Below are 24,156 nucleotides of genomic sequence, written 5' to 3'. Positions count from 1 at the left end.
TTGGCAAGTATAAAACTTTTCTATAAAGTATTTAAGATTTATGGTAGCAGACATTAAGCATTAAGTATGTACATTTCAGAGTTTATGGAAACTTTATTAATGAGGAGTTGCAAAGTCTTTGTGTAAAGAAGCAGAGTGAAGTGTTAAGACTTTAACTGCACAGTTTCTGTTAAAACTTTAGGGATTCCTTACTTTATTTGTTAGCAAGGAATAAATGATGATATAAGCCATAATGTACACATGTATGTTACTATTCACACACATACATATACACATGTATACATGCACACATGGAGAAAGACACATAATTACAGCCAACATAAGTTTCACCAGTTATTGAATATGCCTAAACGAAATACTTGGAACAATATGTGTTGAAGATGTATTTGTCTCTAAGAGTTCTTTTACCACTCCTCTTATCTCTTAAAACTGGTAGTTTTAGAGAGATTTGACTTACAAAATGCTGTACAAGTGATAGCAAGTCAATTGGGTATAAGTCATATGGTGTCTCCCTTCTTCTCACGGAATTCTTAGTCTTGTAGACACTCCCAACAACCAAAGTAGCAAGAGAATACCCTGGTAAAGAGTAAAGTTATAAGGCTTTAAATGGCATCTTTACTTGAGCTATTTTTCCAACAGCCAGCATGAATTCCTAGGCAGATGAGTGAATCCTCAGAAAACTGGACTCTACATATACATTTAACTCCACTCATAATAATCAGTGGACAGAACAGATAATGAATAATCCAGAAGAGAGCTCCCAAAAAGCTCTACAAACACTAATGGTAAACATGGTAAATGAAAAGATTGAAAACCTGCAATGGACTCTGTGTGATCATGATAGGGAGAGAGAGGAGGCAAACCAAAGGTCAAAACAGGAAGCTCATGGGCGTGAGGAAGCTACTCAAATATACATAAAGGAATTGCCTGAGCAGTTTGACTACACTCAAAAAGAAATAAAGGAATTGTGTGAGCAGGCTGAGATCAACCAAAGAGAACTACAGGAATTGCATGAACGTGAGGAAGCTAATCAAAGAGTAATACAGAAAATGAGAGTGGGATGAGAATAGACAGAGATCACTAGAGGCATTCATGCAATCCATAAACAGAGAGCTGAAAGAAGTCAGGGAGTCCACAAAGGGAATGCTGAATGGATCCCAACAGAAGAAATGGGAGTCCAAGGAAACCATAACTAATCAACTAAGTGATTTGAGAATAAACACTGAACACTAAATTAAGGAAGTAAAGAATTTCATACAAGATCTAAAACAAAGATCCAACAAAGAATTTGAAGCCATAAAAGCCCAACAACTATAAGGAAATAAAAAAAAAGTAGAAAGTCTGGATAGTGGGATAGACCATGCAGAAGACTGAATCCTGAGGATAGAAGACAACCTAGATATTATAGAGAAAGAACATACAACCATCCAAGACAAATCCAAGAAATATGATAGATCAATTCAACATTCAACCCTTGGAAGACACCATTACAAGGCCTAATCTGAGGAGAATGTGTGTAGAGGAGCACCTAGAGCCAGAAGTCAATGGTCTAGGAAATTTGTTTAACAAGATCCTAGGAGAGAACATCCCAAACATGCAAAAAGATAGGCCTATTCAGATACAAGAAGCTTTTAGAACTCCCAATAGACCAGACCAGAACAGGATATCCCATTGTCACATTATAATATGCACAGGATCAATTCAGACCCAGGAAAAGATCCTTAAAGTTGTCATGGAGAAAAGATCAATCACCTGTAAAGGGAAACCAATTAGAATCACCTCAGATTTCTCAGCAGAGACAATCAAAGCAAGAAGAGCCTAGAATGATGTAAGCCATGCCGTAAAGACAAACACGAGTCAACCAAGAATAATTTACCCAGCTATACTCTCCTTAATAATCGGAGGTCAAATAAAACACTTCCATGGCAAAGAAAAATTGAAACTATGTATCTCTACCAAACCAGCCCTACAAAAGAGTCTTAAAGATGTCCTACACAGAGAAAACCAACAAGACCACAATAAAGGCCAAGAAACAGCACCCAAACTGAGAATCCAAGAACCATAAGAATACAGTTGCGGCAGCCCCTAACAAGTTGGATAAAATGGCAGGAACTCCCAAATACCTCTGAGTTCTATCTCTCAACATTAACGGACTTAATTCTCCAATTAAGCAACAAAGTGTGTCTACTTGGATTAAAAAGCAAGATCCTTCTATCTACTGCCTTCAGGATTTACATCTTGGCCAAAAAACAAACATTTTCAATTATAAAGGCTAGAACAAAATCTACCAAGCAAATGGTCCCCATAAACAAGAAGGAGTTGCAATCCTAATATCAGATAAAATAGACTTTTAATTAAAATTAGTGAAAAGTTCGGTACATACTAATTAAGGGATTACCCCTTCAGGAGGATATTACAATTCTAAATATCTATTTGCCAAACAACGGAGCACCCAAATTTATCCAAGAAACACTATTTTCCCTCAAATCCCACATAGATCTAAAGACATTAATTGTTGGGGACTTTAACACAGAACTTTCCCCACTAGATAGCTGAATTTCGTAAAAACACAATAGAGAAACCGCAGATATAAAAAACTGCATAAACCAAGTAGATTTAACAGACATCTACTGAATATTTCACCCAGCAGCATTAGACAATACGTTTTTCTCCACAGCACATGGAACATTTTCCAAAATAGACCACATTTTAGGCCACAAAGCAAACTTGTCCAAATTCAGAAACATTGAAGTTATACCTTGCATTCTCTCAGACCACAAGGGAATAAAATTAGAACTCAACACCAAATGCCACCAAAAAAAGTCATGTAATACATGGATCCTGAACAACACACTACTGAATCACGAGTGGGTCATGGAAGAGATTAGAAAGGAAATTCAAATGTTCATGATATTCAACAAAAATGAACACACCAATTTGCTGTGTCCGCTGGGACACAGCAAACACAGTATTCAAAGGCAAGTTTATACCTCTGCGTTCCTACATCAACAAATTGGAGAGATGTGAAACCAATTTAATGAGACATCCGAGCCTCCTTGAAAAAGAGCAGCAAGATAAATACAATCCAGTAGATGCAAATAAATAATTAAAATTAAATCATAATTAAATGAATTGGAATGTAAAAAAAAAATAGAAAGAATCAAGAAACCAAAGAGTTGAGTCTTCAAAACATTTAACAAAATTGACAGACGTTTAGCAAACTTATCAGAAAAAGAAGAGAACACACCCAAATAAACTCAGAGATAAGAATGGAAATATCAGAGAAACAACTAAGATTCAGAACATTATAAGGGAATGCTTCTAAAACCTTTAAACTAATAAGTTTGAGAACTTGGCAGAAATGGACCTTATCCTAGCAAATACTGACATGCCGAAACTAAGCCAAGATGAGTCAAACTATCTTAAAAGGCCTATACCAAGCATTGAAATAGAACCAGCAATAAGAGCCCTCCCATGTAAGAAAAGCCCAGGACCAAATGGTTTTACAGCAGAATTCTATAAGGCCTTCAAAGCAGAGATCACACCAATACTGCTCCAACTCTTCAATGAAACTGAAAGAGAAAGTTCACTAATGAACTCATTCTATGAGGCCATCATAACACACATCCCAAAACCATGAAGGGCCTCATCAAGGAAAGAGAACTATAGACCCATTTCGTTTATGAACATTGATGCAATGTTTCTCAACAAAATTTTGGCCACTTGACTTCAACAATTCATCCAAAAAATCATACATCAGGGTCAAACAGGATTCCTTTCAGGGATGCAAAGCTGGTTTAATATATGCAAATCAATTAATATAATTCATCACATCAACAGCAGCAAGGATAAGAACCACACGGTAGTCTCAATAGATGCAGAAAAAGCATTCGACAAGATCCAACACCCCTTTATTATGAAGGTTCTGGAAAAATTAGGAATCCATGGAACATTCCTCAATACAATAAAGGCTGTATATGACAAACCTATAGCCATCATTTTACTTAATGGTGAAATACTAAAGCTATTTCCTCTTACTCAGGAATGAGACAAGAATGCCCACTCTCTCCACTTCTCTTCAATCTAGTATTTGAATGACTAACTACAACAATAAGACAAGGTGAAAATATAAAAGGGATCCAAATAGGGAAGGAAGAAGTAAAACTCTCCCTCTTTGCAGATGAAATGTTCTTGTAATTAAAGAATCGCACAGAGTCCACTCCAAAATTACTCAAGCTGATTCAAAACTTTGGCAAAGTAGCAGGGTGTAAAATTAATCCTCAAAAATCAATAGCTTTTCTGTATGCCAACAATAAGAAAAGTGTGGCTGAAATTAGGAAAGCAACTCCATTAGTAATAGCTCCACAAAAAATAAAATACCTAGGAATTAGCCAAAGAAGTGAAGGGTATCTATGATGAAAAGTTTAAAAAACTGAAAAAAGAAATCAAAACTGAACTTAGAGAGTGGCAAAAACTCCCATGCTTCTGGATTGGAAAGATCAACATCGTGAAAATGGCAATATTTCCGAAGACTATCTACAAATTCAAGGTGATTCGTATCAATATTCCAACCTCATTCTTCAAGGAAATAGAACAGGCAATCAAAAAATTCATATGGAACAATAAAAGACCCTGAATAGCAAAAAATGATCCTTAACAGAAAGAACAGTGCTGGAAGAATATCAATACAAATTCAAATTCAACTACATATCCATAGTAATCCAAACAGCTTGGTACTGGCACAAGAAAGACCTCAGGACCAATGGAATAGAATTGAAAACCCAGAAATGAACCTACAGAACTATAGCCATGTAATCTTCGATAAGGGAGCTAAAAAATAGAATGGAAGAAAGACAGCTTCTTCAGTAATTGGTGCTGGCAAAATTGGTAAACAACTTGTAGAACACTAAAGCAAGATACATATGTATCACCCTGAACCAGGATCAACTCCAAATGGATCAAAGACCTCAGAGTCAAAGCAGACACTCTGAAAACATTACAGGATGGAATAGGAGAAACCCTAAGTCTTGTTGGCACCGGCTGAAATTTTCTTAGTAGAGACCTGGAAACACAACAAATCAAAGAAAAGTTGGACAAATGGGATTGCATAAAATTGCAGAGCTTCTGCATGGCAAAGGACATAGCTAGCAAGATTAATAGAAAGCCTACGGATTCGGAGAAGGTCTTCGCTAGCCATAAAATGGACAAGGGTCTCTTATCTAAAATATACCTGTAACTCAAAAATTAAATCCCCCCAAAAAAGTCTTCAAAGAAGATAAATAAGTGGGCTAAAGACTTAAAGAGAATGTTCTCTAAAGAAGAAAGAAGGATGGCCAGTAGACAAATGAAGAAATGCTCAACCTCCCTAGTCATACAAGAAATATAAATCAAAACAACATTGAGATATCACGTCATGCCAGTTAGAATAGCAAAATTCAAGAACTCTAATAACAACAGATGCTGGAGGGGATGTGGAAAGAAAGGAACATTAATGTATTGTTGATGGGAGTCTAAACTTGTTCAGCCAGTTTGGAATTAATTATTGAGGTTCCTCAAAAGTCTTCACATAGAGCTCCCCTATGACCCACGAATCCCACTTTGGGTATTTATCCGAATGTTCACAAACAAGACCACACTAGAGCTTCTAGCACAACTATGTTTATTGCATCATTATTTACCATAGCTAATATATGGAATCAACCCAGATGACCCTTAGTAGATGAGTAGATCACGAAAATGTGGTAAATGTACACACTGGAATTCTATGTCTCCATCAGAAAGAATGACATTGCTCCATTTGTTAGGAAATGGAAAGATTAGGAAAAACAATATATTAAGTGATGTAAGCCAGGCCCAAAGAAACATTAAGTGCCATGTTTTCCCTTATTTGCAGTAACTAGTATATGTCTGAGACAAACAGAAACTGTCAGACAAGTTGATGTTAGGGAAATGAAACCTAAGATATATATTCAATTGTTTATTTTTCCTGTAATGCGATTGTTTCTAACACATTTATAAGATTATTTCTTTTTTGCTTTGCATGTCCCTCCCCCACTGTAAAAAACCCTGCTTTCACTGTACTTGATGTTGTTATAATTTGTGAAGGGGAAGGGAAAAAGCAAATCGTTTAAATAATAGGGATACAGTTTGACCATTACAACAATGAGATGTACAAGTCATTATGTAGAAAACAAACTTTAAAATTTTGGTGGGGGGGGAGGATTGGTTGGGGAGTGGGGAGAGGACAGGAAGTTATGGGAAGGGGAAACAAAGGAGGAAGCTACCATGCTTGATAAGAAATGTAGTCATTATCTTGCCCATGTAATTGAAACCCCTTTGTACAGTACTTTCACAACAACAGCAAAACAATAAATTTAAATATGGAATCAAATTAGTTCCAATAATGCATTGCATTAAGGTATTTATAAATAACTGAGAAACTTAAAGGTGCATAAGACTTTTTTTTATTGGAAATGAAGGGATATTGGAATTTGGTTCTCTACATTTTAAGCAATTTGCATAAAAGAATAGGCAAAATAAAATTTACATTTTCAGCAGACTTGACACGCTAAATTTTGTATATTGAAAGGGAAACAAGCCTCAACAATATGCCAATTCTCTTCTTATTAATCTCTAAAGGTTTATGCTTCTGGTCTCTGAATATTAAAACTTCAAAAAATTTATGTTTAGCTAGTTGTGCAGAGGGGTTTTGCTTCATCATGTCAGTGTTGAATAGAGTGTATGTGCATTTCAATATACAGTGCATCTGGATTATTGTCAAACTTCACATTTTTCTTCCTTCCCTTACCCCAACCCCACCTATCCCTTCATGTTTCCTACTTATATTCTGACGTGTACATTGAATGTTATGAATGTATTAGTCCACCATTTCCCTCTCCATTCTTCTACTCTACTCCTTTTTAGCCCAGATCACCTTTTAAGACTTGTTTCAAATTCATGGTATTTTGTTAGATATCTCTACTTTGGCATTTGGCTATGGGCTTGCCACATCTTCTCTTCCAGGTTTGACTTACATAAATGAGTATATTTCTCCACAAAACTAATCTCAGAATGGCTAAGATAGATCTCCTTTACTATTCACCTTCTGTCCTAAATTTAGAATTGGACTTTCAGGGCCATCCAATCGAGCATTTTTATTCTCTACACACTGAAGTTGGAAGGGAAATAATTTCCATGCTCTTAGCATTATGTTATCTATCATGAATTCCCATCGCTTATCATTTCAGAAATCTAAATTTAAAGAAATATTTTCTGAATTATATTCACACAGTATAAGTGAATATCAAGGGTAATTTACCTAGTATTGGAAGTTTAGGGACGATCTTCAATTTCTGATGATAGAAGCAGGAATCAGTTTTAATTTTCAGTTTGCACTATGTAGTGAGCCCTGTAGTCTTCTAAATTTTCGATAAATTTCAAATTACTTTCTGTTAATAATTTAAAAAGTTTTATTTCAGTATTTTAAATGCTGCTCCAATTATTTTAAAAGTTTCACAATAAGTTAGACTGAAATTTTTCCTGCCATTTTCCCCACTAGTTCAGGTTAAGTCTCCTTTCACTTTATTTTTTTTTGAAACCAAGGGATGAGGGTAAACAGAGTGATGATCATTATTCAGATATCTCCTTCTTCTTCTGTTTCTGCTTTTCTTGTTGAGAGGAAGACTGGAGCAGGGAACAAGATTGATGCTTGACTTCACCATACAAGGGAGCATTCCTGGCATGTCAATTATTGTTTCTCAGAATCACTTAAATTGCTTCCTCTTGCCTTCTCTCTGACAGTAACCTAACTGTGGCTTCCTTGGTGCAGAAGGAAGCACACTTACAGGTTATTACCCGTAAACTGGTATTTTATATCCCAGCTTACTAATACCAAACATAATAGCTTTGGCTACATAAATGCAAAGGTACTGATTGTCCAACAAAACCTAAGTGAGGAGTAGACAATTCTACTCAGCTACCTGGTCCTCTCGTATCCTCCCTTCCACTCCCCTCCCCTCATTTAACCTCCCTTCCTTTCTTCTTTCTTTGTGTCTCTCTCCTGCATATTCATCTCTAACTTTTCTCTTTTTCTCTTCCAGTAGCAAGTGATTAGGTTTATCAGACAACACATAAATAATTGAACAAGTGTTTTTTTCTCCTCTTTTTGTGATTTTTTTTTTATTCTTAAGAAGTGAGTTCTAGCACAGCACCAGTGGCTTACACCTAGATAGTTGGTAGGTTCAAATTTGACAATTGTAATTCGAAGCTATTCCAAGTAGATAAACCTAAGAGATTCTTTTCTCCACTTGTGGTAAATGGAAGAAGTGAAGGTGTGGCTCAGGTGGTGTAGAGCAAACATTGAGAATTAAAGCCCAGATAGAGGTCAAGGCCAGGAGTTCAAACCCCAGTACCAGAACAATATTTTTTTAAAAAATGGGTCCTTTGTCTTTGAAAAGGGATATTTCTCCAAAAATTCATACCCAGGAAAATTTTCAAGGTCCAAGACTCTTTTTAAGGCTCTTTCACATCTTAAACTAATTCCTCTAATTGATTTATATTATTTAAAATGGGAGTCACACTTCATACTAAAAAGTATGCACATTACTGAACAGTTCTTACCATTTTTAATGTAAAGGAAGCATGAAAGAAGAATTCACCTCATTTGGGTGAGTTAGGTTTGACTCACTGACAGACTTTTGCAAGTAAATGAGGGTCTGTTTACATGTAAAGAAGTTTACATAGATGGTTTTCTAGGAGAGAGAACAAGCTACCTTTTTCCAAGTTTGAATCAGATTAAGTTTATTCCTGATATGGTAAAGAGAAGCTCATCTCATACAACACTATACAGACAGTAATTTCAAAAATATTAAAAACCCATGTCTATGTTTTTGAACAGCTAATTTGTCACAAACAAAAAACAGTTTACTGAGCCAAGAAAATATAAGTTAGAGCAATAGGAACTATGTTAAATATAGTTAATGGTTGAGTGATATGTGTAAAAGAGTTCTGTAATCGCAACTAAACTATAAATTTTTTCATCCTGTCCCTAAAAAGAATCTCTAAGATAGGCCTTGCTAAATCTGTTATAGAGGGCGGTGTTTATGCAATTGTCAGGTTTCTTTAGGGTCCAATATCGTCCACAGTCGCTTGGGTTGCAAACTGCTCACACCACATGCATTTTCTGGAAACGCATGCTGTCTTGCTAGGCACCTAAGGTATTTTTGTGCAACTGTGAATAGTTACTGTTTTTCTTCTTGTAATTATACCTGTCAGTGTGAAGTCCTTTCATGATAAGAATAATAGTTTCTGTACCTTTTATTCCACTAACAAATCTCAGATATAAGTATAGTCGGGTGCCCGTGGCTCATGCCTATAATCCTAGCTATTCAGGAGGCTGAGATCTGAGGATCATAGTTCAATGCCAGCAGAGGCAGGAAAATCCATGAGAGTCTTATCACCAATAAACTACCAGAAAACTGGAAATAGCGCTACGTCTCAAGCGGTAGAGCTCTTGCCTTGATCTGAAGAGTACTCGGACAGCACCTAAGCCCAGATTTCAAGCCCCACGACTGACCAAAAAAAAAGTATCTATCTATCTATCTATCTATCTATCTATCTATCTATCTATCTATCTATCTATCTATCTATCTATCTATCTATCTGTCTATCTGTCTATCTGTCTATCTGTCTATCTATCTATCTATCTATCTATCTATCTATCTATCTATCTATCTATCTATCTATCTATCTATCTATCTATCTATCTATCTGTCTATCTGTCTGTCTGTCTGCCTGTCAGTCTGTCTGTCTATGTGTCTATGATGAGATGAATTACATTTAGATATAAATCAATATTTGTGATAATCATTTAAAATATAAGTAAATATATGATGTATTTATAATATATACATATATTTACATATATAAGATCATATTATATCTGTATGTTGATAAATATACTTTTAATTTATATCCAAAGAGTACATCTGAAGATTTTGGGGAAAATGTAGAGTGTCTAAAGGCTTACTACTGACCCACCATACTTTCAATCATTTTATCCACTTATTACAATGTCTGGAGTACTAAGACTGAATGATTATGAAACAGAGTTGTTGTTTTATTCCTTATGATTTTGGATTAGAAACATCTACTTACTTGGTATAAAACCTACCCAAATGTGATCTTGAAATCACACTCCACAAACTGGACATATACATCAATTTAGCAACTTACAGGTCTCAAACTTTCATTTGAATCCTGTATCTCACATACACTCAGTTTCCTTTGAGTCAGCTGCATGAACAAACATGCCTAGATTTTCATGCTCACATACATCCCCATACTCACATGACATACTAAAGGTAACATTGTAATAAAAATAATATATATATATATATATATATATACTGAAAAAGAAAACCTTTGCAAATGTAATTATATTTTATTTTTAAATACAATGCATTATTGAAATATTGATGAAAGAGCAGATGAGAGATGTTTCTTTTTTTAAAATTTTTATTTATTTTTTATTGTGAAAATGCTGTATAGAGGGGTTACACTTAGATGGGCAAGATAATGAATATATTTCTTATCAAGCATTGTAGCCTCCTCCTTTGTTTCCCCTTCTCATCCCTTCCCACCTATCCCCACCCCTCACCCAGTCCTCCCCACCCTGCACCAATGTTGTAAAGTTCGTTTTCAACATGACAACTTGTTGCAACATTGTTGCAACGGGTCCACCTGTATCCTTATAGTAGAGTGCCTGTCTAAAGAGCATGTTTCTTATTCCAAACATCATTATTTCCATCCTTCCTTCTCCCACATAAAAAAGCATAAATAACTACAGAATTAACTACATGTTTCTTAATCACTCATTGAAGAGAGAAACTGTAACATATATATATATTTATATATATATGTATATATATATATATACACACACACACAATGATATACTATTTAGCCACACATAATTATGAAATCATATCATCTTCAAGAAAAGAGAATTGGAAACCTTCATTTTAAAGCAATTAGCGATACTGTGAAAAACAAATATTAGATTTCTCATATGCAGACTCTAGACCCAGAAAATAAAATGAATGACCCACGTGTAAAGATGGAACTGATTAAGTTTGGAAAAAAGTAAGAGATGAGATGAAGAGAAACATTGTGGAGTAAATATGTTCAAATATTTCATAAGTTAGTATGGTGACATAATAAAATACAAGTATAAAAATAGTATAATAAAATTAATAAAAGGAATAAAATTTAACAAGCTACATTATGTGGACATATGTGTATAACACAATAAAATACTTTTGTGAAATTAATATTTGCTAATAAAAAGTAAAATTCATTCCAGTTGTTATAGATTCATATGTTATTTTCCATTTTTAGCTTAGATATTTCCCTGATAAAGTAAAAGGAGAAATAGGTTTTGCTCATTTAGAAGGACAATCTTGTCCAATTAGCATTAAAGTATTCTAGATAATTACTGTCAATGTGAAATTGTTCAAATTATTATATTAGAATATTTCCAATTGACTCTTCAAAATATTATCCTATAGGTATATACTTTTTGTTATTTATAGAATATTTTTCTACTCAATTACTATATACCATTTTCTGAATGCGGTTTGGTATATGTAAGTAGAGTATATTATACCTGACCAGGAAATCAATTATTCAAACAGTTTTTATCAAAAATTCCTGTAACGAAATAAAGAGGTAAATCTCAATTATGTATATTTAAAGACAATATTGCTTAGTCCTCTTCTCACATTCTTTAGTCCCTTCTTGAGAATAATACACATTGTAAGGGAATGCTTAACATGTTTTAGAGAAATAAGTTGACTTTAGTCGAATGAGTTACTCTATCCTGCATTTTGGTTTACTTTATATCCAGAAGAGCTCAATTCTTACCTTATGATTTTCCTTAGAGTCTATATTCTGGTTTAACCTCTGATGGGTGACAGATAAAGGTATAAACATTTTTTAAAAGTGGCTAAATTTAGGCTGAGGAATGTAGGTACAACTTTACTCATGCAATAGGCCTCATCAGTCATGAGACCATGATATCAAAATGTTAACCTATGCTTCCTGAAATCATGCTTATGAGATTTTGTGTATTAAAAACAGTGGTAATTAGCATTTGTTTTGTAAACAACAAGATTTCATGGGTTAGGAACTGAAGTGAGATATTAAACCCAGAACAAATATTAAGGAGGCATGCAAAATTAGTTACCAAGATATAAATCATTTAACACAATGTTTAAAAAATGCAAGACAAAGGATATAATTTTTGAAAAAAGCCAACATATAAAATAAATACAAAATCAGTATGACTGATTTTTCTTTTTATTCCAGTTGCAATACGGATTGCATGATGACTTTTCTAGTTATATGTTTAGTTAGGTCTTGATATTTAGTTGGAGAAGTTATGTTCTTTCATATATTCATTTGTCAGATCAAAGAGGAACTGAATTCCATGCCAGAGTCAACATCCATAATAATGTTACTGTTGTATTCTACTACTTTGCCACAGTTTCAAATCAGCTCGAGTAACTTGGGTCTTCTTTGGATCTAATTAATTAGGTATACAATTTAGTCAGTACTAGATTTTGACCAACATTTATTAAAATATTATTTTCCAGAAACTACTACTCTTCTCTCTTTTCATGAGATTTTTAATTTCATTTATATAATGTGCTAGTTTTCCTTTAGATAATCCACATTCAATCTTCTAAAAACAGTATAATTTGGAGTATTTTTAAATTATGTACACTCATGTACACTGCTCAGATTCTATTATTTGCACATTTTGTTCTTGTTAAGTCAGTAGTATTTAGCTCTCATTATGGATATTTTGGAATTACTAATTGCATTTCCGAATTTTTAAGAATGTTATGATTTTTGGGATTTAATACTGTAGCATTTTTTCTTTTAAATATGTGCAGATCTTACTTTATATACAGCTTCATTTGTTTTAAACAATTTGATCCATTCAAGGGATTTTCTATATTAGGTTGATCCAGATGAATTTAATTACATATTAACACAACCTTATTTCTGAGAGACAGTTATAGCTCTACTTAAATTATGTTTGAAGGTTTTGTAATTTAAAAAATAAACTGGGCACAACATGTTTTTGTTCTGGGGAAGTTCCAATTTGTTTGTTGTTTTTCCAGCTGTGATGACTTCAACATATGTGTGCATTTTATTTCAATTGTTTTGTGCCTATATTTTGTTTTATATAACAGAAAATACAAAAAAAAGAATCAGTGATTTAGAACTTTTCCAAATAGAATTCTAAGAGAGACACTGCAAGTTTTGTGACAACTGGGAAAAGGGACATCTTCTTAGTGCAGGGGTTAGCAGAATAAGAGAGACATTGTTTGATGAGATTTGAATTCTGCCACTTCCTGCCTCAATATTTCCAATGGTATTACTTCAACGTATTTAGTGGAAAGAAAATAATTTTGTCTGTATGAATTCACAATTTTTGGTTTAATTGAGCCACACTACATATTCATATGTGATTTTACCTCTAAAATCTTTTCTCCTTAGTTTAAAACCACAGATGTGAATTTATAATGTAAAATAGCACCTAGAATTTATATGAAATGATCCAAACTATTTAGAATGTAATGATTATAGTGTGTGAGATAGTATGTAATAATTTCTTTGGGGGAAAGTCAATTACAGTGGATTTTTGTGAAATACTGAGTAATAGAATTATATTTGATTCTATAAAAAAATTCAGGGTTATGGGCTGGGAAGTTGGCTCAGTGGTAGAGCGCTTGCCTTGCATGGCTGAGGCCCTGGTTTCGACTCCTCAGCACCACATAAGCAAAAAGTAAAAAGCCGGAAGTGGCGAAGGTGGCTCAAGTGGTATGGTACTAGCCTTGAGCTGAAGAGCTGAGGGACAGTGCTCAGTCCCAGAGTTTAGGCCCCATGACCGGACCAAAAACAAACAAACAAAAAATTCACTGTTACATCTAAAAATTACTCAGTTATAAGCTAATTCTGAAAAAAAATAAGATTGTTTACTGGAAAAAGCTAGAAGTTTCAATAAGCTTGTTTTTTAAAAATTCACCTGGATCTGGACTTTGGTGGTTCATGCCTGTAATCCTCGCTACACAGGAGTATGAGATCTGAGCATCGTTGTTGAAAGCCAGCCTGGGCAGAAAAGTCTGTGAGACTCTTATCTCCAATAATCTGCCTTAAAACCAGAAATGGCACTGTGGCTCAAATGGTACAGTGGTAGCCTTGAGCTGAAGAGCTGAGGGACAGTGCCCAGGCCCAGAGATCAAGGCCCACAACGAACAAAAAAAAATTGACACAGTTTTACTATATTATTTCATGATTTTTTATTAGTGGTTGTTCAGTGAAAATGTCATTGGTTTTTATATTTCTGATGGCATAAAATGAGCCTACTATTGTCTTAAATTAATCAAAAAAAATCTTATTCTATGACTGCACAAATTTTGTGGGTAATGGTTAAAACCAGTTGCCTTTTTGAAATAAAATATTTATATCACCCCCCCAAAAAAGAGGAACAAAATAAAATATATGCCAGAAACTTACTCTGTAAATCTTCATGGACTAATAGTTTGTCAGTTTGTTTTAACTTTTAATCAAAAATTAAAGTAATACTGGATAATATGAACCCATTTAAATTTCTTCATCCTTGTCATGTAAGATTCACTTTAAAAAGACGTTCAACAGGTGAGTGTTTTTTCCTTAGTTTTCCAAAGAAATGATTATTTCCCCATTATAATGTATAGCACAATATACCCAGAGAACATTTCTTAAGGAAAAAGAATTTTTCCCATTCTTTGGTTTGCTTCAGTCTGTATTTAAACTGCATACCACAACTTACCCTCCCTATTGTCTGGCTTTTCATTTGAAACATGTCAAAAGTTTTCCTTCCCTGCTGTGTCAGCCAGCAAAGTTTTACAAAACAGTGTGCTTTCATTCATTGTGTTTTCCAAAATATATCTCACAAATGCCAACAATGAAACATAATCTGAAACAGCTGTGGACTTTTCCACTTATAGTGGAAAAATCACTTTCCGTACTCCTTAGAAACAGCTGTTTACAGGCATTAATTGCTCTGTCAGTTCCATGCTTTAGAACAGCTGCATTTGACAATGGCATACATGTTAATTTGTTTACCACATCTGGTTTGTTTTCATGAGGGACTGTGTTCATGGAAGATGGTAATAGATGAGTTTTGCGATTATGTAGTTTAATAGGGCTCTGAGTTGTGGATATAGAACATCCATTTCAGTGACTAAATATTTAAATTAAATTCCATATAGTATATTCCTTCAATTTTCTGGGTAAAGTGTTCTACAATCTAGGTATTTTTAAAGAAATATTATATGTTGTTTCCTTGGTGAAACGTAATTGGAGGACTTAAAATTTTATATACCATGGCCATCTTAAATGAGGTAGATATACTTGGATTGGCATGCAAAACTTTTGGTAAGTAAGGTAAGTGCTCTACCACTGAGCCACCTTCCCAGCCCTTCATGCATGCAAAACTTTTGGGACAGTATTAATGTTTGAATCTTGGATAGGATTTGATTGGGAATTGTAGCACACTTTCATAGTATAAGAAGAAAAACGAAAGGCCATACTAATTTTTTTGGGGGGTTCTGGTTGTGGGGCCTGAACTCTGGGCCTGGGCGTTGTCGCTCAGCTATTCAGCTCAAGGTTAGCGCTCTACCACTTGAGCCACAGCGCCACTTCTGGCTTTTTTCTTTTTGTTTATGTAGTGCTGAGGAATCTAACCAAGGGCCTCATGCATGCAAGGCAAGGACTCCACAACTAAGCCACATTCCCAGCCCCATTAATACTTTTCTCTGCTACATTGTTGTATTAGTTTATTCAAACACACACAACACACATACAAACACACAGATACACACATTTGTAGTATAAAGACCCACCCCGTCTGCAAGAAAATATTTTAATAGGAATTCCATAAAATATTTAGTCTGCTGAGTTCTGATTAGAATTTACAGAAATATTTACCTACTTCTTCCCCTGGACAAGTCATTATCATTTGTGAAGGTGTTGCCAATTGGTTTTAGAATGCCCCAGAAAGATCTATGTGTTAAAGAAAATTTTTCTTTTTATTTCCTCCCAGACTGTGGAGAATATCTGAATAGTTCTGGAGATTAAGTTATTCAGCGTGTAAGCTATGAGAACATAGACTCTCAACTACTTTCTTATTTTATCTTTTAATCAGTCTAGGTCAAAAGCTTTTCTCTTTGACATACTCGCCACCTTGCCATTGTCTTGTCACAGGCTGCCAAAACAATAAAAACAACTGAACATACACTGAAACCTTCAAACTTGTAAATCTGAATCAACATTTCTGTTCAATAAGTCGACAACATCACTTATTATGGTAGGTTATAAAGCTAATCCAGAAATCTAGTCTTTCTAACAATGTAGAGTATATTAAATTATGCTTCATTATAAAATATCTAACTCCATGTTTTATTTTATATTTTTGTTTCTGTTGATCCCAGGGCTTAAACTCAGGGCCTGGATGATGTTTTTGTGTCCTAAGCCAGTGCTCGACATACAATCTGAACTGGAACTCCATTTGCCCTGGTGGTTAATTGGAGATAAGTATCTAATGAACTTTCCTATGCAGGCTGGATTTGAACTGTGATCTTCACTTCTTAGCCACTTAACTAGCGAAGATTACATCCTTGAGCCACCAGTGCCTACCCATGTTGAATATTTTGTGTAATTCAAATTTTCAGCATTTTATAGATGCTCCTACTACAATATAAGAAAAATCTGAACCTAGTTTTTATTGTATTTGATGTTGGTATAATTTGTGGAGGGGAAGAAAAAACCAAATTGTTTAAATGGGGATACAGGTGGACCCAGTGCAACAATGAGATGTACAAGATGTTATGTAGAAAAATGAAATTTACAACTTTGGCTCAAGATGGGAGAGAAGGTCAGGAAAGGGAGATGGAAAGGGATGATAAAGGGATAGAAAGGAGGAGGTAACAATGCTTGATAAGAAATGTACTTATTACATTGTCCCTGTAATTGTAACGCCTCTGTATGGTATTTTCAGAAAATAACTTAAAATATAATAAGGATATTTGTAAAGTATATAATGAAGGAAGAATTTTCATCCTCTACAAAATGTATGCAAAATCTATGCTAAACTATCTATATTTTACTGTACCTTTCCTGCAACCAGTTTGATATAGTTTAATACATGTCACTCCAAGTTTCTCTATAATCTAATGGAGATTTAATTTTTCATGTATGTATGTATATATATATGTATATATATATATATACATATATATATATATATATACATGTATATGTTCCAATGTGGATCATCAAACTTGAAACTTTGCTTTTTTTTTTGCTGTTCAGCAGTTAACATGGTCGGCTCAATCTGTGACAATATCTCTGCTCATTCTGATCATTCCTTTATTTACAACACCATCAGCCTTTTAAAATCAGCTTTATTTCCAGAGATGATTAACAATCAGTCCAACCAATATACACCCAGAGGGTTTTAATGAAACAAGCTTAAAGGAAGGAAGACAACATGAAGTGACAACTACAAAATTTCTACAGAGACCTGACATCTTTCACATTTCTGCTTCCTCCTGATACTTAAGCAAGCATTGACTAACACTATAAATAATACTGCAATTATAACTTAAAGATCAGTGATTTTTCCAACCTGAAGCCTTGTTTTCCATGATTTTTGACATAAACTTTTGTGAGACTTTTTTGATTGTGATGTGATTCCATCCAAAACAAAGCCATGTATATCAAGAAAGCCAATGTTTTCAACTCAGAGTACTAAACAAAAGAGGGAGAAAGTTAAGGTTAGCTACATATGTTAAGCACAAATATAGGCAATGTCAAGATATTTTGAAATTGAATACCTTTACTGGATAAAGTGGCTCAAATCTATAATATTATCTACTTGGAAAACAGAGCTTAGAGAATTCCAGTTCCAGGCAAAATGTTTTATGCTTGTGTTAGGAGGACCTCAGTCCAAGCAGGCCCAGGCATAGTGATACTACCTCAAAATAAGCAATCAAATTATAATCTGCAGGTATGGTAGTAGTAGAGATGCTGGTTCACAAGTATAGGCTTTGAGTTCAATCTCCAGTAGCGCTGGGAATTTAAATGTGGCATGTCTAAGATCAAGACTTCATACTTGTCTTACAAGTTCTAATAAAACCTTTACCTCTTTTGCTATTTTTAAAAAGTATAACCATAACTTCCCTACCCCAAACAAATAATTTCATATTAGAGATTTTCTTCTATTAAGTAATATGTTATGTCCCACTGAAATCAGACTAAAGTTAAAAAAACCCATTGTCTTACAAAGTGACTGCATATGGAAACAGAATCTCAAAGTTAGCATTTAAGTTGAAGTCTACTCCAAGAGAAGCAGAATGTCTTGAATATGCCAAGGAAAGAGGAATCAGAAGCCAACTCTAATCTGGAGTTCTAATTCCACCAACTCAGAGACAATGTATTTACAATGTTAATGCTACCCAATCTGTGCTAGTTTATTATTGCAATTACTAGCAAACATGTAGAAGCTATAAGACACGAAAAGTCATTGACTCTTCAGATCCAAGACTCATCTCTATAATCCCAATTATTAAGTACAAGACTTGGGGGATAATGGTTTTCAGGCTGGTAGGAAAGTTCATGAGGTTCTATCTCCAATTAACTACAAAAATTTCTGGGCTGGGGCATGGTTCAAATAGTAGACTGACTACAGTTTGCAAAAACAAAAAACAAAAAAAAACAAAACTGAGAGCATAATGTATGTTCAAGCTTCAAACTGGCAGAAAGAAAAAGTCCTTAGAAGAAGACTATGAGACACAGAATTATGACTAGGAAAGCAGAAACAAAAGAAATAGACAAAGATATAGACAAAGCTTCTCAATGTGAAATATTGCACAAACTGTAATATTTAGGATTTTCCTTCCTATCCAGTAGAAATAAATGGCATTTTTACTTGACGAAACTAAAATATAAAACTGTATGCAATAAATAATCACATTACTTTTATGTTTCCATAATTTAATTGTTTTCCAAAATATTTCTCGAATTGTGTAGCTTTTGAAAATCAATAAATGTTGCATTTTCATAAATGATTACATATTCTTCCAAGTGTTGTCTGAAATTGATCTACACTGAAATAATTGCCATTGACATCTTTGTCATGATATTTATACTTTCAACTGACGTTTCACAAAACTCATACCCAAAATATAACTTTTTATTTTGTTCATGCAAACATAGGGACATAAACATATGTCTCAAAATGTTAGTTACATTTATCTGCTGTCATTAATGAAGTATAACTAATAGAATTAAGTTTATACCCTGAGGAAAATGAGATACTTCTTTCTAACTACAGACTTGCAGGCACCCACACAATCACACACGCACACATATATATTTACCACTCTGACTCAGGTTAGATTCCTGACATTGGGTGTCAGCAGTGATCTAATAATCAAATTTTCCTGCCCAGACGTAAAATACATTCATAATTCCACACAGACAAAAACACCAGATCATTCAAAATAATGAGAATATTTAACAGAACCAACCAGCACTTGAGCCATCTACACCCTGATTTCATTCATTCATGATAATGCATTTTTCATATCATAATAAAAATATTTTGTCTCTGATTAGCAGAAAAAATATGCTATCATGTAATAGAAATTGTAGGTAAAATAACTTGTAATCTTTAATATATCTTATCAAAACTTCTGTTTCCTTCTTGCAGAGTGTTTCTGACATTTTGCCTTAATGTCTATAATTAAATTACAAAGGACATGCCATATATATTAATTCATTTTTCCTAAAGGTTATGCTATGGAGTTGAATCTGATTTGTTTGCTTATTCTAAATTAAATATTCTCAACAACTTGAATTATTGTTTATGTTACTCCTAATCCAAATGAAATATCATATAGAACTGGAAATTCCCCTCGGCAATGATTTGTGAATGTCATTAATGGTTGTGGAGGGATGAAGGATTTGAATTATCTAGAGTGCATTAAAAATGGCACTGTTATTCAAAGGGCTGATCATTTAGTCAGCTTTTAAAGTGTGGACTTCTTATTTCATCTAAGAAGATAACAGTATGCTTTTCATCACATTCTTGCCTGCAAAGCAGTAGAATTATTTCCTTTGTAATGTTCATGTCCAGCTGAGACTTTAGTGAAACCAACAAACAACTGCACAGCTATATTAGCTGCTCTAGATTTTGAAATTTTCTTCCTGTAGCCCTTGTGATTTGAGCCCAGATTCATGGGATAGTTACATAATCCACAAAAACAAAGCACCACAATATACAAAGACCACATGCAAAATGAGGTTCAATTTTTTCTTTGTTGTTTCCTATTTTTTTTTTTTTTTTGCCGGTCATGGGGCCTGAACTCTGGGTCTGGGCGCTGTCCCTCAGCTCTTCAGCTCAAGGCTAGCCCTCTACCACTGGAGCCACAGCACCACTTCCAGCTTTTTCTGTTTATGTGGTGCTGAGGAATCGAACCTAGGGCCTCATGCTTGCAAGGCATGCACTCTACCGCTGAGCTACCTTCCCAGCCCTGTTGTTTCCTATTTTTATTGATTGTCTTTTAAGGAGCTAAGGGTGCTTATTTCTCATTATTTTTGATGTGACTTAAATAAATTTTTCAGACTTTTGAAATAATATAAAGAGATATAAAAGAGACCTATTTAGTCACAAAATACAGCTAACCGTTTGCATGATTTTTTAATTCTAATTCTATTCTCAGTTATCTTCAAATAATGTTGAGATCAGCCTAGAATATGTGTAAATTGACATGTATAAAGCACACAGAATTCTGGAATCTTTGGACTGTGATTTCTATATAACTTCACTTAGAAAAGAAAATGATCACTTTCTTCATGTCTTAAGTAATCTACTTAAAACAAGTTCTATAAATTTTATTAATAGATGTCATAATCTATGGTACTGATGAATTGCATAAGTATTTGATTCCTTATGTCCACTGAATTAACATTATATTTATTTTATTTTTTCCACATGAAATAATGACATTCTTAAGGATAAAACATGCCTGTTTTTCATTTTGGTTGCCAAAATTGAATTATTAGACATTTGGAACATTTAAATCTGAATTTTTAAATTTCACTAGGACTTGAATTGTGTTACTTACATATTTAATATTAAAATAAAAAGCATCATTAAATAGAAAGCAAAATTATGTTATCACACATTACCCCCTGAATTGACTTAATGATAAAAAATAATTAGATTAATATAACAAGATATACATTCTCAAACTAACTATGAGTTATGGAAACAGAAAACTTCTTTTGTGTTTTGTGTTTGTTGTTGTTTAAAGTTTGTGATAATTCTGTCTTTTTTACCTTATGCCTGGTATATTCATTGTATGTCTTCAGGAAGTTGAGGGGTGGGCACAGAGCTTTAGGGAAAAGAGTGAAAAATTGCAACAGTGGAGTTCATTGAACATTGATGAAAGTGAACTATTTAACACATGGGTAGGGACAGGAGGGTGGGATTGGGAACAAGTGTGGGTACTGAAGACATTTCACAAAAGGAAGTGTATTCATAATCTGACACTTGTTATTGTAATCCATCTATAAATCTCCTTAATAAGAACAACAGAGTAAATTTCTGTTAAAAAGGTAAACAAAATGTTGTTTCTTAGAATCCTAGAAGTTTGTTTTGTTCACTGGTTTAAGCTGGTTGAGTCTATCTCTGAAAATAGCGACATTGACATTCATTGGGCGAATTTTTGAGCAACTAGTAGATAAAAGTCAATTATGATTGTATGTTTTTGAGACTGATTAATTTATTTCTTTAATCTAATTTGTATTATTTCTGTCTACTGATTTTTGGTTTTGTTTTTCCTGTTTTGTCAAATACTTAGTGGTGCACCATTAGTGCTGATTTAAGATTTATCTAATTTGTTGATGTACATACTCAAAGCTATAAATATTCCTCTGAGTATTGTCTGTGCTGCTGCTGTGTCCCAGAGGAAGTAGTATTTTGTGTGTTCACTTCCACTGAATTCCATAAACGCTGGAACTTCCCTGCATATCTCTTCAGTGACTCACTGATGATTTAGCAATGTGTTATTCAGTCTCTGTGAGTTTCAGAATGTTATGTGATGCCTTTTGATGTCTAGATCTAATTTGGTCCCATCATGGTCTGACAGGATACAAAGAGTAATTTCATTTTTATTTTTGAATTTTGAAAGATTTCCCTTGTGATCTAAGATATGATCTACTTTGGAAAACATTCCATGGATTGCTGAGTGGAATATATATTGTGACAATAGTAGGTAAAATACTCTGTAGATATCTGTTAGGTATAGCTTGACAATACAGTTATTTAGCTCTAAAGACTTTTGCTAAGTTTTTACCTTGATGGCCTGTCCAGAGGTAAGAATGTTTTGTTCAAGCAACCAACAATTTATTTGGATGTATGCATGTTTTTAGGGTAATTAGTATTTCTCTGATTAATTTGAGAGCTCTAGGATTCAGGATACTGATATTTAGAATTGTTATAAACCTCTGATGGAGAGTTTTCTTCGTCAGTATTTAATGTCCTTCTTTGTCTCTTTTTACTTTCATACCACTTTTACTTTAAAGCCAATTTTGTCTAATATTAGTGTAGCTCCTCTAGTCTGATTATGAGGTCCATTTTTAATTTGTAAAGATGTTGTACAGAGGGGTTACCATTACATAAGTGAGTTAATGAGCACATTTCTTTTTGAACAGTGTCACCTCTTCACTCATGTTCTCACAGTTTTTCCCTTTCACCCTTCCTCTCGCGTAAGTTGTATAGTTCATTAACAATGTAGTGTCTATTGAGTAGCACTGCTGCATTTAAGCATTCGTGCCACCATTTCTCTTTTCCCTCTTGCCCTATCCAAACGTACATATAAGACCAAAGGTGCAGAAATTTAAAAAAAAAACGGCATCAGAACACTGAAGGAAAAAGCAAAATAATAAACAAACACTCATAATCATTTCTTGGTGATCATTTTAATGAACATTATTTTATATGACAATATTCGTACAGCTATTGATCCTTTGTGAACCTTTCCAAATGGCATCCTCCTTTGATATGACTGTATAAATGTTTAGAATCCCATAAAATTTGTTATGTCCAAGTGTAATGTTTTCTCTTTTACCATCCAACTGTGTTTACATGTACAATTAGAGGCACATTCTACTACAACAAATGAGGGAAATTAGGCAACCTATATTTATTTGAGTCTGTCTTTCTTCACTTAATATAAGTTTGCTCCAAGTCTTTCCATTTCCTTATGAATGGTGTAATATCATTCTTTATGGACCAATGGAATCGCATCATACTGAAGGGTTTCTACATGGCAATGGAAAAAGTTAGCAGGATATATAGAAAGAGAACAGAATGGAAGAAGATTTTTACTAGCTAAGCAGTAGACAAGTGTTTTCATAACTAACCCATATTTAGAGGTCAAAACGTTAAAACCAACAAAAATAACCCCTCAAATAAACAAGAACCCAATTAATATATGGGATAAAGACTTAAAGATAACTTCTTGGAAGAAGAAGTAAGAATGACAAATAGATGCATCTCTCTCCTTAAAAGAAATGCAAATCCAAACAACACTGAGATTCATCTCACCCCTCTTACAATGTCATTATGAAAAACCGAACAATCACAAATACTGATAGGGATGTGGCCCAAAGGAAACTGTTGGTGGGAATGTAATCTTGTTCAATCACTTTGGAAAACACTATGGAAATTGCTCACAGAACTGAATAGAGAGCTACCTACCTATTATCCAGCAATTCCACTTATGGTCGTTTATCCAATAGAGCAGAAACAAGGCCACACTGTAGCTACCAGCATAATTAAGTTCATTATTGCATTATTTTCTGTAGCCAAAATATGGAATCAGCCCAGATGCCTCTCATTTTAAAAAGAGATCAAGAATTATATATGTATATATAAGTTATATTTATACATCTATATCTAATTTTATTGATCCCAATTTACAAGTATATATGTACGTATATAAATGTATGTATACAAACATATATACATATATG

The sequence above is a fragment of the Dipodomys spectabilis genome, unplaced genomic scaffold (genome assembly GCF_019054845.1).
Source record: "Dipodomys spectabilis isolate Male_0828 unplaced genomic scaffold, ASM1905484v1 ptg000458l, whole genome shotgun sequence".
NCBI classification, from domain to species: Eukaryota; Metazoa; Chordata; class Mammalia; order Rodentia; family Heteromyidae; genus Dipodomys; species Dipodomys spectabilis.
The sequence above is the reverse complement of the archived record's forward strand: the minus strand, read 5'-3'. Positions refer to the sequence as shown.